The sequence below is a fragment of the Opisthocomus hoazin genome, chromosome 23 (genome assembly GCF_030867145.1).
Source record: "Opisthocomus hoazin isolate bOpiHoa1 chromosome 23, bOpiHoa1.hap1, whole genome shotgun sequence".
Classification (NCBI taxonomy): Eukaryota; Metazoa; Chordata; class Aves; order Opisthocomiformes; family Opisthocomidae; genus Opisthocomus; species Opisthocomus hoazin.
This window is the reverse complement of record NC_134436.1, coordinates 12,085,828-12,098,117: the sequence shown is the minus strand read 5'-3', so window position 1 is coordinate 12,098,117 and position 12,290 is coordinate 12,085,828. Positions and strand designations below refer to the sequence as shown.

Genomic DNA, 12,290 nt, shown 5'->3' with positions numbered 1-12,290 from the left:
CATGGCAGCTTCCAAATTCCTGCACTGAGGGGCACGCACCCCTCAGCTTAGGCCCTGGTCTGAAACATTGGGAGTCACGGCGTAGCCACACCAGAAACCCTTCCTCAGCCACTGGACTGAAATCCCTTCCTCTCTGCCAGTCACCCCTACCCCGGTGCAAAGCGCCCGGCGCGCTGTGTGGGTGCCCTGCGCAGGGCTCTCACTGCGGGTGGTGGACGGTGCCCTGCCTGGAGGAGAGAAAAGCCCAAGCTGCAAACATGAGGGGGGGATGGCGGGCAAGCGTCTCCCAAGCTGTGGGCAGAGCCAGGCATGGGGCGGCAGGGCTGGGGCACCGCGCTCGGGCTGCGCGCTCGGGGGGAGACAGGCAGGGGCAGGGGGGCAGCTCTGCTCCCACCCTGGCTGTTGCGCTAGCTGCGACGAGTTTTTATTGCAGGCGCCATGTTTACTGCTGGCCTGAGCTCCGCACGTCTGCTTCAGGAGTGCTGCCCACACTCACTCTGCGCTCAGAAGGTTGCTCTGGGGCACCGTCGCAAACAACGAGCACGACCAGCCTGGGGACGCTCCCACCTCGCTAGGAGTGGGTGCTCTGCTTCCCGACGCGCCCTTAGTCACTCAGGCTCGCGTCCCACCGGCTCTTGGGAGACCTCACCGGGCAAAGCAGCTCCGTCTCTCTCCCCGCTCCGTGCAGAAAGGACGACTCCGGCTAAGGACGACGTCGCAGCTGCTTGTGAAGGCGGCGGTGCCCTGGGCTGCAGCCTGACCGAGGGGTTGTCATGACGGCCGTGCGCTGCTTCCCGGTTAGATGCGGCGTTAGGGGAAGAGTGACCCGCTGAGCAAAGCCATCGATGTGGCGGGAGGCTGGAAGAATGAAGGTGAGGGAGAACGGGGTAAGAGCAGAGCCCTGCCAGCCTAGCGCAGCCAGAGCAGCTCCTGCAGCGAGGTGCGTGCTGGCCATTCCAGCGGTTCGCTGGTGAGCCGGCTCAGCTGCCGGCGGTTGTGATTTGGACAGTCCGAGCAGGGAAACCTGTGCCTGTGGGACTGAGGAAAGGGAGGAGAGGGCAGGAGGGGAGGGGGGCTGGCTGGCACGGCACAGGCACAGGCACGCACCGCAGCTCGGGGAACGCCAGGCTCCGCGCTGCCCTCCTTGCAGCTGCCATCTGGCTGGCTAATTAGCGCGTGTTATCATGTCCTCTGAGAGTTTGAAGTACTTGTTAGTAATAATAATAACAACAACGATAATAGTCAAGATTAAAAATAATTAAGGAAGCAAACCCTGGAGGAGATTGGATGCTCAGCTGCAGAGGTAACCCAGGGGACTCCCCAGGCCCCTTCCCTGGGGACGAGGCCGATGTTTCGAGGCGACTGTCGTGGTCCACCTGAGCGGGACAAGGGTTTGGAGAGATTTCAGAAGTGCAGCATCTTTTAAGGAAAAGTATATAGCCCAGATAGTTATGGAAAAAAGCACAGAAAAGGATGAAAAAAGAGTCCAACAAGAAGAAAATCTCTTTTCTCTCCTCTCCTCCCCTCTCCCCTCTCCCCTCTTCCCTCCTCCCTTCCCGCTTCTTCTTTCTTCAGCGACTGAGAAGTGTGTTTCAGCAGGTACGACTGTGGTTTCTTTGTAGAGACAAGATTAAATGTATTGTAAAACACGTGCCCAGCCAGATAGCACCTGAGGCTCGGAAAGCAGGTAATGGATAACAGATACTAAAGTTCAGTAAAGCAAAGGAGTGATAACAACAGTGAATGCTGACATCTCAAAGTTGTTTCCAGCTCAAGCCGTCTGCCAAGGAAGCTGTTCGTCGCTTTTCTGTGTTACACTGATGTATTTTTTTAAAGAAAAGAGCGTTTAATTGAATCTTTGAGCTTCTGATAAAAGCCAGCCCTCTCTTCCAAATCAGCGTTGACTGTAGGTGCAGGAGCTGGCAGTGGCAGGGACACTGCCCTGCCCTGCGGGCCGTTGGGCAGCCCAAGGGGACGCTGTGACATGGGGATGGGGCGCTGCGGGCTGGGGGGGACACTCGGGTGCGGAGGGGGGTTTGCTGGGGGGTTACGGGCAGGGGGGTCTATGGTGGGGCGAGGTGGAAAGCTGGAAGGATGCTGCTTGGTGCTGAGGGCTGCTGGATGGCATTGCTGATGTGCTGCTGGGACGGCGTCATTCCCTGCCGCAGACGGGGGCCGGGGGCTGCCCGGGGAGGGCTCGGGCTTGGGGTCCAGGAGGTGAGGAGCCGTGGTGCAGGTCAGCCAAAGGGTAGGGGCTGGTGGACAGGGAGCAATGGGCGCAAACTGGAAGTTCCATCTAAACACGAGGAAGAAATTCTGTGCTTTGAGGGTGACGGAGCCCTGGCCCAGGCTGCCCAGAGGGGCTGTGGAGTCTGCTTCTCTGGAGAAATCAAAACCCCGCCTGGACAAGGTCCTGTGCAGCCTGCTCTGGGTGACCCTGCTTCGGCAGGGGGTTGGACTGGGTGATCCCCAGAGGTCACTTCCAACCCCTGCCATGCTGGGATTCTGTGATTCGCATGAGATGTTGCAGACATGCCAGAGTCCTTCTGCCTTTACCCAGGTCCCGTGCTCACCTCATACGACCCTTCCTTCCACCCCTGCCTGGCCAGGTCGCCGTGCCTCGAAAGCGACAGGGTCGTTCCTCTCCGTGGTCTGCTCAGGGGAAGAGAACGTCTCGCCCTTTGCCGTGGGCAAGGGGCAGCTCAGCCAGCGTGGAGGAACGGTCCCTGCAGCAGCAGCGGCAGCAGATGATGCTGAGCAGGTGACATCTGAAGGCAAGGAGACTTGCTGCTCTCACACCTTCTCGTGCAGGTTGGAGAAGAAATGTTAGACTGGAGGGCTTGGCGCTTTGCTGGTGGGGTGAGCTCCTAAGAGCGCTTCCTTGGAGCGTGTAGGCAGCCCTGCCACTAATACTGCTTTTTAACTCCCTGCATAAGCAGCTCCTGCCTCTCCAGCTAAGACATGTACCTGTTTATAGGCTCTCAGAGCTGTCAAGATCTCCACACCCAGTGCAAGCACTGATGAAGGGAACAGGAGCATCAGTGCACGTTACAACATTGCCTTCAGGAGAAGCCCCTGGGAGCGCCTGTGCATTTACGTGAGCAGGGAGGGACGGCTCCCTGCTTCTTTCCACACAGGGAGGAGAAAGCACCAGCTGAAACAGGCGTGTGGCACGCTCCAGACGCACACAAGGGCTCTGCACACAAGGGGCAAGTGGTGCAGGAACCCCTTGCTGCCAGATGCCACAAATGCGTCCGTAGTGCCGTGGGAGGAATTAATGGAAGAACAATTAATTGAGGCAGTGGTGTCCTCTCTCTGGCTGAGGGACTTGTTTAACCGCAGATGGCTGGAAGGTTGGAGCGTGTCCTGGGGACACAGTGTGCTTGCCGGAGCCCACGGGCCCTGCTGCATCTTAATCTCTCCCGTAGGTATCCACCAGTAGCCACTACGCAGGCAGGGTACGGGACTAGGTGGACCGCTTGTGTTCCCCGAGAGCTGCGGTAACTGGGCTCAATACTGCTGGGATGCTTTAGGTTGTGTGGCTAGACCGCAGGCAGCAATTTCTTTCTGTTCTCATTTTTCTCTTCTTTTTTTGCCCTAGAAACTGTGTTCACGCAAGTATCTCACTGTGTGTGGCCTGGAAGAGGAAGCACAGCAACTGTCGCTGGTGAAATGTGATTTCCCCTTGCCGAGCCCTTCCACCCGCCATGCCCATTATTTAGCTTAAAATATCCGCCATGTTTGGGAAGCCGCGTAGTGAATTTCCCTTCAAGGCTGTGCAAATGTTGCAGTGCATTTTGCCAAAACCAGAAACTGCAGAAAGGAGAAGTGAAAACGACTAAAGGCTAAACGTGGTGCAGCAGGTGAGTTAAATCTGGGTGTGCAATTTCTGGTATTGTTTCTTGGAAGTGAAAATACGGAATTGTCTTCTGCGTTTATTAGACCCCAGGCTGGTTCCACAAGTCCCACGCGTGGCTTTCGGTCCGAGCCGTGGAGGAGGACCAGCCACGCGTCCGTTCTGTCAGAGCTCAGCCAAAAGCAGTGGGTATCACGGCTCTGAGGTGGGCAGCTCTGGTTTAACTTTTGTTGTGCCAAGCTGCCGCAAATCACCGAGTGTCATCTTGGAAACCACCGCCGTGTTTGCAAAAGCCGTTCTGGGAAGCACCAGCCACGGCGGCTGCTGGGGCGCAGAGGCTGGCCACGGGCTCGGGCGCTGGCTGCACTGGCGTGAACGTCGGCTGTCACCATGTGCCGCCGGAGAGGGTCTGCAAACCATCTGCAGGCTCCAGCCTGCTCGCCTCTCTTCCAGCAGCGCTGAGCAGAGATGTCTCCTTTTGCCTTTTGCTTTTGAAGGTTTGTGATGAGGGATTAACGGTCAGAAATAGCATTGCTCCCCCAAGCAGGCGAAGGACTCAAGCAGCAGGTTTTCCGTCTCCAAAGGGCTCTCGGTTTTCTCTCCCGGGTGGCTGAGGTCTCCCCGGTGCAGCACTGGGCTGCTGGCTCCGCTCTCCGCCGGGACCGACCGGCCGTGGCTCCAGCGGGCTCCCGTCTCCGTGCTGACCCGAGCCCACCTGGCTGCGTTTCTGAGGCTGAGCAGCACGGCGTCGGCGTGCCGTGCCCCAGCACCGCTGCCGCGGTTCACCCAGCTCCGGCAGCCCCGGGGAAGCTCGGCGGGAAAAGCCACAGCGTCAGCCCGAGGTTTCCAGCACCGAGCGGAGGGTGAGGGCTCCCCAAAGGCCAGGGAGTGGGAGGGAAAAAGGCGCTCTCCGGCTTTATTTTTGTTTGTGTTTTAATAGTACGGCTGCAAACAAGTGGAATCGTCTGCGTGCTGCCATGGAAACAGCAGCCTCGGTCCCCAGCGCGGTTCGCAGCCGTCTGCGAGGGGACGATGGTCGGGCTGTTTGCCTAAACCGTCCGGGTGGTGCCGGGCGGCGGGTGGCTGGCCAAGGGGAAGCCGCGCCGAGACACGGCAGGACGTGCTTGTCACACTGAATAATGGGACATACAAACGCCCTCAGACGGGATCGGCCACGTCCTGTCTGGAGAAGGGCTGACGTGCAAAACCACCGTGAATCAAACCGGTTTGAATGAGCGTTTGATTCCCAGGGGCTGCGGCACTTCGCACGCGACGCTCACGGGCTTTCGTGCTGCCGGCTTTTTGGTTTGTGTGAGCCCTGGGGTCTCCATGCGAGCAGGGGTCTGCCTGTGCCAAGAAGAGTCTGCTGAGAGGCGACAGCGTGGAGCACCGGCAGGCTGCTGCTGCTGGGGAGCTGAGTTTCAGCTGCCCCAGGGTGGGATATGGAGCCAGGTTAGCTTTCTGCGTATGAGCAGTTCGGCTGAACGCACCGGGGTCACGAAGCTCTTGGCATGAAGCGTGCGCAGAAGACTGAGCGTCAGCCAGCGATTGCCGAAACTGCTGGGGAACCGGCTCCCGGCTGTGCTCGACCGTGCATTGGGCTGCAAACTGGCGAAGAGCAGGTTCTGCTCTGATTTCGCCTCGTCGGCAGAAAGCGGAGCTCAGACAGCCTCCTGACGCCTTGAACCGGCCGAGCTGAGCGCGCGCGCCGCAGTCCTTCCACCAGCACGCCGGCAGCGGAGCGCAGCCCTGCCGAGCCCTGCCCGACGTGGCAGGCGGGCGTTCGTTCGAGCCAGCTCGTGAAACCCCCTCATTTCTGCTTCTCGCCCTGGTTCGAGCTCGTTTTCCTCCGAGACCCCCGTGACTGCACTTTGTTCGTGTGAATGTTCAGGGAGGAAAGACTTTGAAGCTTCTTCCAGAAGAGAAGACACTTGCTCCCTGGGAGAATTCACAGTGGTTACTGGCTGCAAGCATCTCATTCAGCCAAGCAAAGAGGAGAAAAATTACTTGGCTTTAATCTACGTCGTCTTCAAAAATGTTTAACAGAAGAGGGAAAATAAATTCAGGGGGGCTTGTGGGCATCCTGAGAGCAGAAAAAGAGGTAAAATTAATCCTATCAATAATCCATGATGAATGATTCACTCAGCTCTTTTATTCACAGTTGCATATAGTTATCCTTATTCACGCGGAGACGCAGTACTCATGGAAATGCATACAGGCGCACATGCATATGAATTATGAAGCCCAGCGAGGGCTCCTACGCAGCCGGGGTGACAGCTCAGCGCAGCTCGCACGCGGCGCGGGGCGGCACGGGCCGCGGTCCCGCTGGGCTGAGCGCGGGGCGACGAGCAGCCGACGGGCTCGTGCCGGGGCTCGGCTCCTCGCTGCGTGCGTCGCCACAGCGAGCTCGCCCCTGTGCCCTGGCAGGGGTGAGGGCGGGAGGGGGTCTCTGCCCCGCTCCTGGCAGGGGTGCTCCCAGGGAGAAGGGCGATGAAGCCAGCGTGGCCCCGTGCCCGGCGTGCTGCCCGGTGGGAGAGGTGACACCGGTGTCCCCAGCTCCCCTGCGCTGAGGCTCGCTCTTTCGCCGTTTCACACCGGATTCTCGTCTCTGGTCTCGGCGGTGTGCTCCTGGCCTCCCGGCAGCGGCAGCCGGTGCCTCCTCGGTGCAGAAGGACAAACCCCGACCGCCCCGCGGGGCTGTCAGCCGGGAAGCGGGCTGCTGGCCGCCATCGCTGGGGGCACGGTGGGAGGCGGCAGGTGTGTTTCTGCCTCCGAGGCAGGCCTTTTTCTCCCAAAACTTCTTTGCAGGAGGAAAGAACCAGGAGGAAAATTTTCATTAGGGATGGGATTTTTAAAAAGCAGTTAGAGGACAATGATGACAAGTCCTGCCACACTTCTGTGGGCTGTGGAGAGAGGCTTGAGGGGCTCCGAGGGCCTCTCCCGAGAGGAACTGGGGGAATGGCCAGGCGATGCTGAAGAACGGAGGACACGACTGCGGGTGTGCGCGCACGAGAGGGAAGCCCGAAGCCCACGCAGGGCCAGCAGCGAGGACGAGCCTGCGGGGACAGAGGTGGCTTGGCCGGAGGGAGACGAGGCAGGCGAGGGGGACACAGCCCCTGCCTCGCGTCCCAGCCAGCCGAGCTGTGGCAGCACCGGCGCGGCTCCGGGCACCCGCGGCGGCGCAGGCTGGGGACGCCTGGTTGTCAATCGTCACGTTGCCCGTCCTCACCCTGAACTTCTGATGGATCATTTAGTGGTTTCCAGCTCATGGGCTGCAAATGCGGAGTTTGTCTCCAGAAAAATTTACCTCCCCTAAAACAGAAAGACAAACTTGTGCCCTGCGATCAGGCTTGTTTAATATTCCGCCTTGCATGACTGGGACCAGGAAAGGGGTAGGTGGTCTCACGTAGCTCTGTCCGTTCAAATGTCAGGGCTGTTGGTGGTGTTTGTGAAAGGCAGCTCAAGCCAGCCAGCGCGGAGGGGATGCTGGGCTCTCCGGAGGGCAGCCCCGTCCCGCACGCCCTGCCCTGGCTCCCGCTGCTGCTGACACAGTTGCTTTGGTTTCTTCTTTGGTCCTGAGATAATAAATACCTCAAAGGGTCACTCCGAGGGGGCATTTCAATGCTTGCAGGGTAATTCTGCAACCCTCAGATGAAGCCTGTTGTTAGCGACGTCTGTGTCACGAGCAGTGACAGAATGCAAATGTTCTTTAAAGCTGAGAGGCAGACCTGCCTGAAACCGGCTTTTGTGTTCGCATATCCAGGTAGGGCTATAAATAAAGTGTGGTGAATAAATCAAAGTGCTCTGCGAACAGTGAGGTGCCACACCACAGGCGTCGGGGTCTGATCGTTTAGAGGCGCGTCCGTGCAGCTGTCACTGGTGTGACCCTCTCCTCTCTGGTCGCTGCAGTTGGGAGCTGCGTCCCAGCCGGGCGCAGGCTGAGCCCTTTCGTCAGGAGTCCAGGAACCCGGCCGCGTGGCCGTGCTGCGGCATCCAGAGCGCTCCTGGGGCCGAGTAATGAATAGTGTAAAGAAAGGAGGTGGTGGCAACAGCGAGGCAGAATTCTAAATAAGGACGAGCACCAAATCAGCTGGTGCTGCAAATCAGACCAGAAGGTTCCTCCTGCCTCACCTCTTCATGGTGGTTTCCCTCGCAAGACGGGCTGGGATCCAGAGCACTGTGCGATCTGGGGTGTTCAGCCACCCCGTCTGGACCTTCAGCGTGGCTCTGGGCACCCGCAGGTGCCGTGGCACGGGCAGAGCGCTTGCTTTGCAGTAACCTCCGGCGAGGGCCGGGAAGCTGGCGTTTGAAATGGAATAGAAAGAAAAAAGTTCTTCCCCAGCAGAGTGGGAGGACTGCATGATCTAACGGCAGGTATAACCCCAAGAAACTTCATTTATTCGGGCTCTCTTTTTCATAAAATCCATCCCACACAGCTGGGCAAAGGAGACTGTGCTGTGTTCCAAGGCAACGCGCCGCGCGCACCGAAAAGCCTCGCTGCTGAGCTGGTTTCATCTCCCTCGCTCTGTCTTGTGTCTGCGCCTGAAAGCGAAGCCGGTGCTCCGAAGCAGCGCGGAGTGAGTACTGCAGAAGGGAGGGCAGCGGATTCCGCTGCGTGGTGACTGTGATTCAGTCCTGATGAATCACTCAGCCACTTTTTTTCTCAACTGGGTCTTTGGCTGTATTATTGTTACGGAAGGAAGAAAGGAGGAGGGGGGGGAAAAGAAATAAAACCCCGCTGCCTTATCTTCCTCTCTAATACTTTCCAATTTTTCTTTTTAAAAATTTAATTACATTTCTGTAGGCACCCCATTCGGGCTGAATAAACTCTTTGATAAGCCCGGAGGGGAATCTGCATTAGGAGGAGGGAGGTGTGATGTGATACGGCCAACAGCGATGACAGCCCTGGGGTTCAGCGTGACCTGTTCGTGGGGCTGGGAAGCACGGCAGGGTCTCGCGCTCTGCCTTCCCCACGCACCAGAGTCCGTTCCCCGCGTCGCGGTGTGCAGCTGGTGGAGCGCAGGGAGAGCCAGGACCCCGAGGGCAGGACTCACACTAGTACTCAGAAGAAGAAAATGAAGGCAAAACAAAGTTGTTTCAGGAGCGCTTCGAATTCCAGTTTTACGACGACCCATCTGGGCTCCACCCCGACCAGCCTCGTCCGCTCTGCCCTTGGAGAACATCCACACGGTGACAAGGTGTTTCTTCATGGGTTTGATGCTGGTTTTACTTTTCCTCGTGTCATTCTTTATCTGTCTTTCAGTTACTATAGCGATGAACAAACGCGTGCAACAAACAGGAGGGCTGGCAGCCTGGGAAGGCGCGTTTGCGTGCCACGGCCAAAAACACCGCCAAATTTTTGGAGGAATCGGTTGAAAGATCTTTGCCAAAAAACCCTCAGGTCTTCCAAAATCAGGTCCTATCGAACAAGGTGATAATAAGTTGTGTTTAAGGCACATTTATTTTTTGAAACTCTCTGATTCTTGTCGGCAAGCCACGTGCACTGCGATTCGTTGGGTGCCCTGGCTTCTCCTGCATCTCCACACCGGTGCGGGTGTCCCTTTTCCGGGTGCAAGGGCCCGAACTGGGATTAAAGGTCGTGAAACAGTCAGCAGCAAACCCAAAAATCACTGCTCTGAACCTGTGTGTGCCCTGGACCACCCTCTCGCAGCGGGTGGGGGTGAGCACACCTGGAGACGCCGCTGCGCAGACCCTGCCCTTGCGCTCGGTCTGGCGCGGCGATGGGTGCTGTAGAAAGCGAGCTGGCTGCGGTGCCCCGAGCCGGAGGTTTCGGAGGGTCACAGCGACAGATTCTCAGCTGCCAACGCTCTGCCGCAGGAACCGGGCTGGCACCGCCAGTGAGAAGCGCGTGTGCCGTGCGGCTCCGCTTCCCCGCGGCTGCTCTCGCACACAAACGCGCAAATCCCCGAAGTCGGGGTCGGAAGCCGAGAGCGAGAGAGGGAGAGGAGAGAGCGGGAGAGCGCAGCATCGCAAGCGTCTGCCAGGACCGAGGGGCTCCGGCCCTACCCAAAGCGCTCAGACCAAACCTGGGGGGACAGGAGTCGGGGAGTGGGGACAGGAGATGGGGAGCGGGACAGGAGCTGGGGATCGGGGACACGGTCAGGGAGCTGGGACAGGAGCTGGGGAGTGGGGACAAGATTTGGGGAGCGGGACAGGAATTGGGGAGCAGGACAGGAGTCGGGGAGCGGGGACAGGAGTCGGGGAGCGGGGACAGGAGTTGGGGAGCGGGACAGGAGTCGGGGAGTGCGGGGCGGTGCGTGGCGGGGCCGCGCGGCCGGGCGGGCAGCACCGCATCCCGGCGGGCGGAGCGCGCGGCCCCCCCGCCCCGCCCCGCCCCGCCCCGCCCCGCCGACCGCGCGGGCGGCCCCGCGCTGCCCCGCCGCCGCGATGAGGAGCGGGGCGCGGGGAGCCGCGGGGCTCTGGCACGGCGATGGTAAGGCGGAGGGGGGGGGGGGTGTGGGCACCGCGCGTGCCGGTGGCGGGGAGCCTCGCGCCGCGTCCGCGCGTGGGGCGGCGCGGGGTTGGGGGGCTGGGCAGAGGGGCTTCGCGCCGGCCCTGGGCGGGCGGGGTGGGGGTCGCCGGGCGCTGCGGAGCAGGGGGTGGGGGTGGGGTTCTCCAGAGAGGCGGCGGTGGGGAAGGGGGAAGGGGGGTCCCGGAGCGGGGCGAGGGGAGCGGGCGGCTCCGCGCTGGGACGGCCAGGGCGCGGGGTGCGGGGCGCGCAGCCCCCCCCGCCGCCTCCTCTCGCTGCCGGAGCCGGGGGGGGCTCGGCGGGAGCCCTGCTCTCCTCCCGGTGCGGCAGGGACGAGCTGGGTGCGGGGGTGACGCACCCGCGCCGCCCCTCAGCCCCCCGAGCCCCTCTCCTCGCTCCGAAGGGAGCTCCCCCCGCTCCGAAGCGAACCCCCCCGTGGAGGCTGGGTGCGAGGGCGAGCGGTTACAGCCGGGCAAGTTTCTGCGGCTTCGGGGCAGCGAGGGGGGAGCGGGGTCCCGGGGGGCGTCTGGCCTGGGCCCTGCTTTGGAGCCGGTGCTCTCGGTGTGGCTTCATTTCTTTTTAAAAATAAAAAAAAATGCTTTTAGTGGGAGCGTTGCCCCCAGTTTCTCGAAGGAGAACGGTTTTCCCTGCCCCGCGGCTGGCTGTTTCTGCTCGGGACGGCGGAGGCGAGGTGGAGTTTTTTAGGAGGTGGCTTGGGTTTTGTCACTGTAGGGGTGGGTGATGGGTGCCGCTCTCTGCGGGGAGCGCGGCGGTGCGGGAGCTGCCGCTGCGCCCACCGCGCTCCCGGGGACCCCGCGCCCGGCTCCCCGCGGCTTCCGCACCGGGAGAGGGGACCGAGGTGCCGGGGACCGGGGCAGCAGCCTTCCCCGCGCTGGAAGCGCCTTCGCCCGGCCTCGCACCGTCAGCGCTGCCCGGCAGTGCCGCTGAACAACAAACACACGAGCGGACCTGTGTGTTTGCTTAGGTAATAGCTGCTTACACGCTAAGGTATGTTTATCTTATTTCCTTAAAAACAGTCCCCTGCTGGGGACAGACACAAAGAGCGTAATTTCCCCGGGACTTTGTGAACGCTGGTTGAAAAGCGAGAGGAGCGAGCGCACGGACCGGGCGTGTTGGCTCGTCCAAGCCCTCCCGGCAGCCTCCGAGTCGCGCACGCAGCTCCTCCGCGCCAGCTGCGTTCCTGCGAGTGCCGTCCGCGGCTCTCCCCACCTCCTCCCCGTCCTCTGCAGCTCTCCCCACCTCCTCCCCGTCCTCTGCAGCCAGCTGGCACGCCTGGTTTCCCGCGTTCGCTCCCCTCGTCCAAGTCGACCCTGTCTCGGGGGCACCTGAGGCAGGACAGAGAGCAAGGTGCTCCTCCGGGTGAGGGTGCCTGCCGGCGCGGGTCTCCGTCTTTTGGGTGGGAACTGTCTGTTTGGGCCCGGTGGAGGGGGTGGCCGGGTGGATGCGAGGGAGATAGGTAGGGCTTGGCACGGGGCAGAGGGCTGCAGGCAGGGGGTGGTGAGAGGGATGCCGAAGAGGAGGGGATGGGACTTCCCCACCTCTCCTTTGAGGACACCTTGGGTCTCTCATGCTTGCTGCAGTCGGCTGCTCCTGGGCTGGAGTCGGCAGGAGACAGAGCCCGGGGGCGATCCGGATCCTGGCCCAGCAGTGGGCTGGGGCAGTGGAAGGAGCTGAGTGCCTGGAGGTGAGGACCACGGTGTCCTCTGTGGGGACCGACCATGCTTCCTACTGTCTCCCACGCTGCGGGAGCGGCAAGTGAAGGGTACGGTGTGGATGCCAAGGCGGCGCGGGGGGGCAACACATTGCCTTGTGTGTCCAGCTGTCACACTGCACAACGTGGAAACCTTCCCTGTGGGTTTGGGTTTGAGCGAAAAGCTGGGGAGTGCTGTGCTTCCAGCCCTTGCTGGTGTATGGGAGCGGAGA

General features: G+C 60.8%; 2 protein-coding genes across 5 annotated transcripts in view; both read left to right on the top strand.

Annotated features, from left to right (window-relative positions):
- The window catches only part of SLC26A2 (solute carrier family 26 member 2), a 32,850-nt gene extending 29,166 nt beyond the window's left edge, over nucleotides 1-3,684 (top strand). Inside the window, exon 4 of the transcript XR_012766097.1 lies at nucleotides 3,602-3,684. The gene's annotated coding sequence lies outside the window, so the exon portion shown is untranslated. The remainder of the gene's footprint in view (nucleotides 1-3,601) is intronic.
- A 6,538-nt stretch (nucleotides 3,685-10,222) lies between these two features.
- The window catches only part of HTR4 (5-hydroxytryptamine receptor 4), a 126,042-nt gene continuing 123,974 nt past the window's right edge, over nucleotides 10,223-12,290 (top strand). For all 4 annotated transcript variants that reach the window (XR_012766098.1, XR_012766099.1, XM_075442220.1 and 1 more), the window contains exon 1: nucleotides 10,223-10,310. The gene's annotated coding sequence lies outside the window, so the exon portion shown is untranslated. The remainder of the gene's footprint in view (nucleotides 10,311-12,290) is intronic.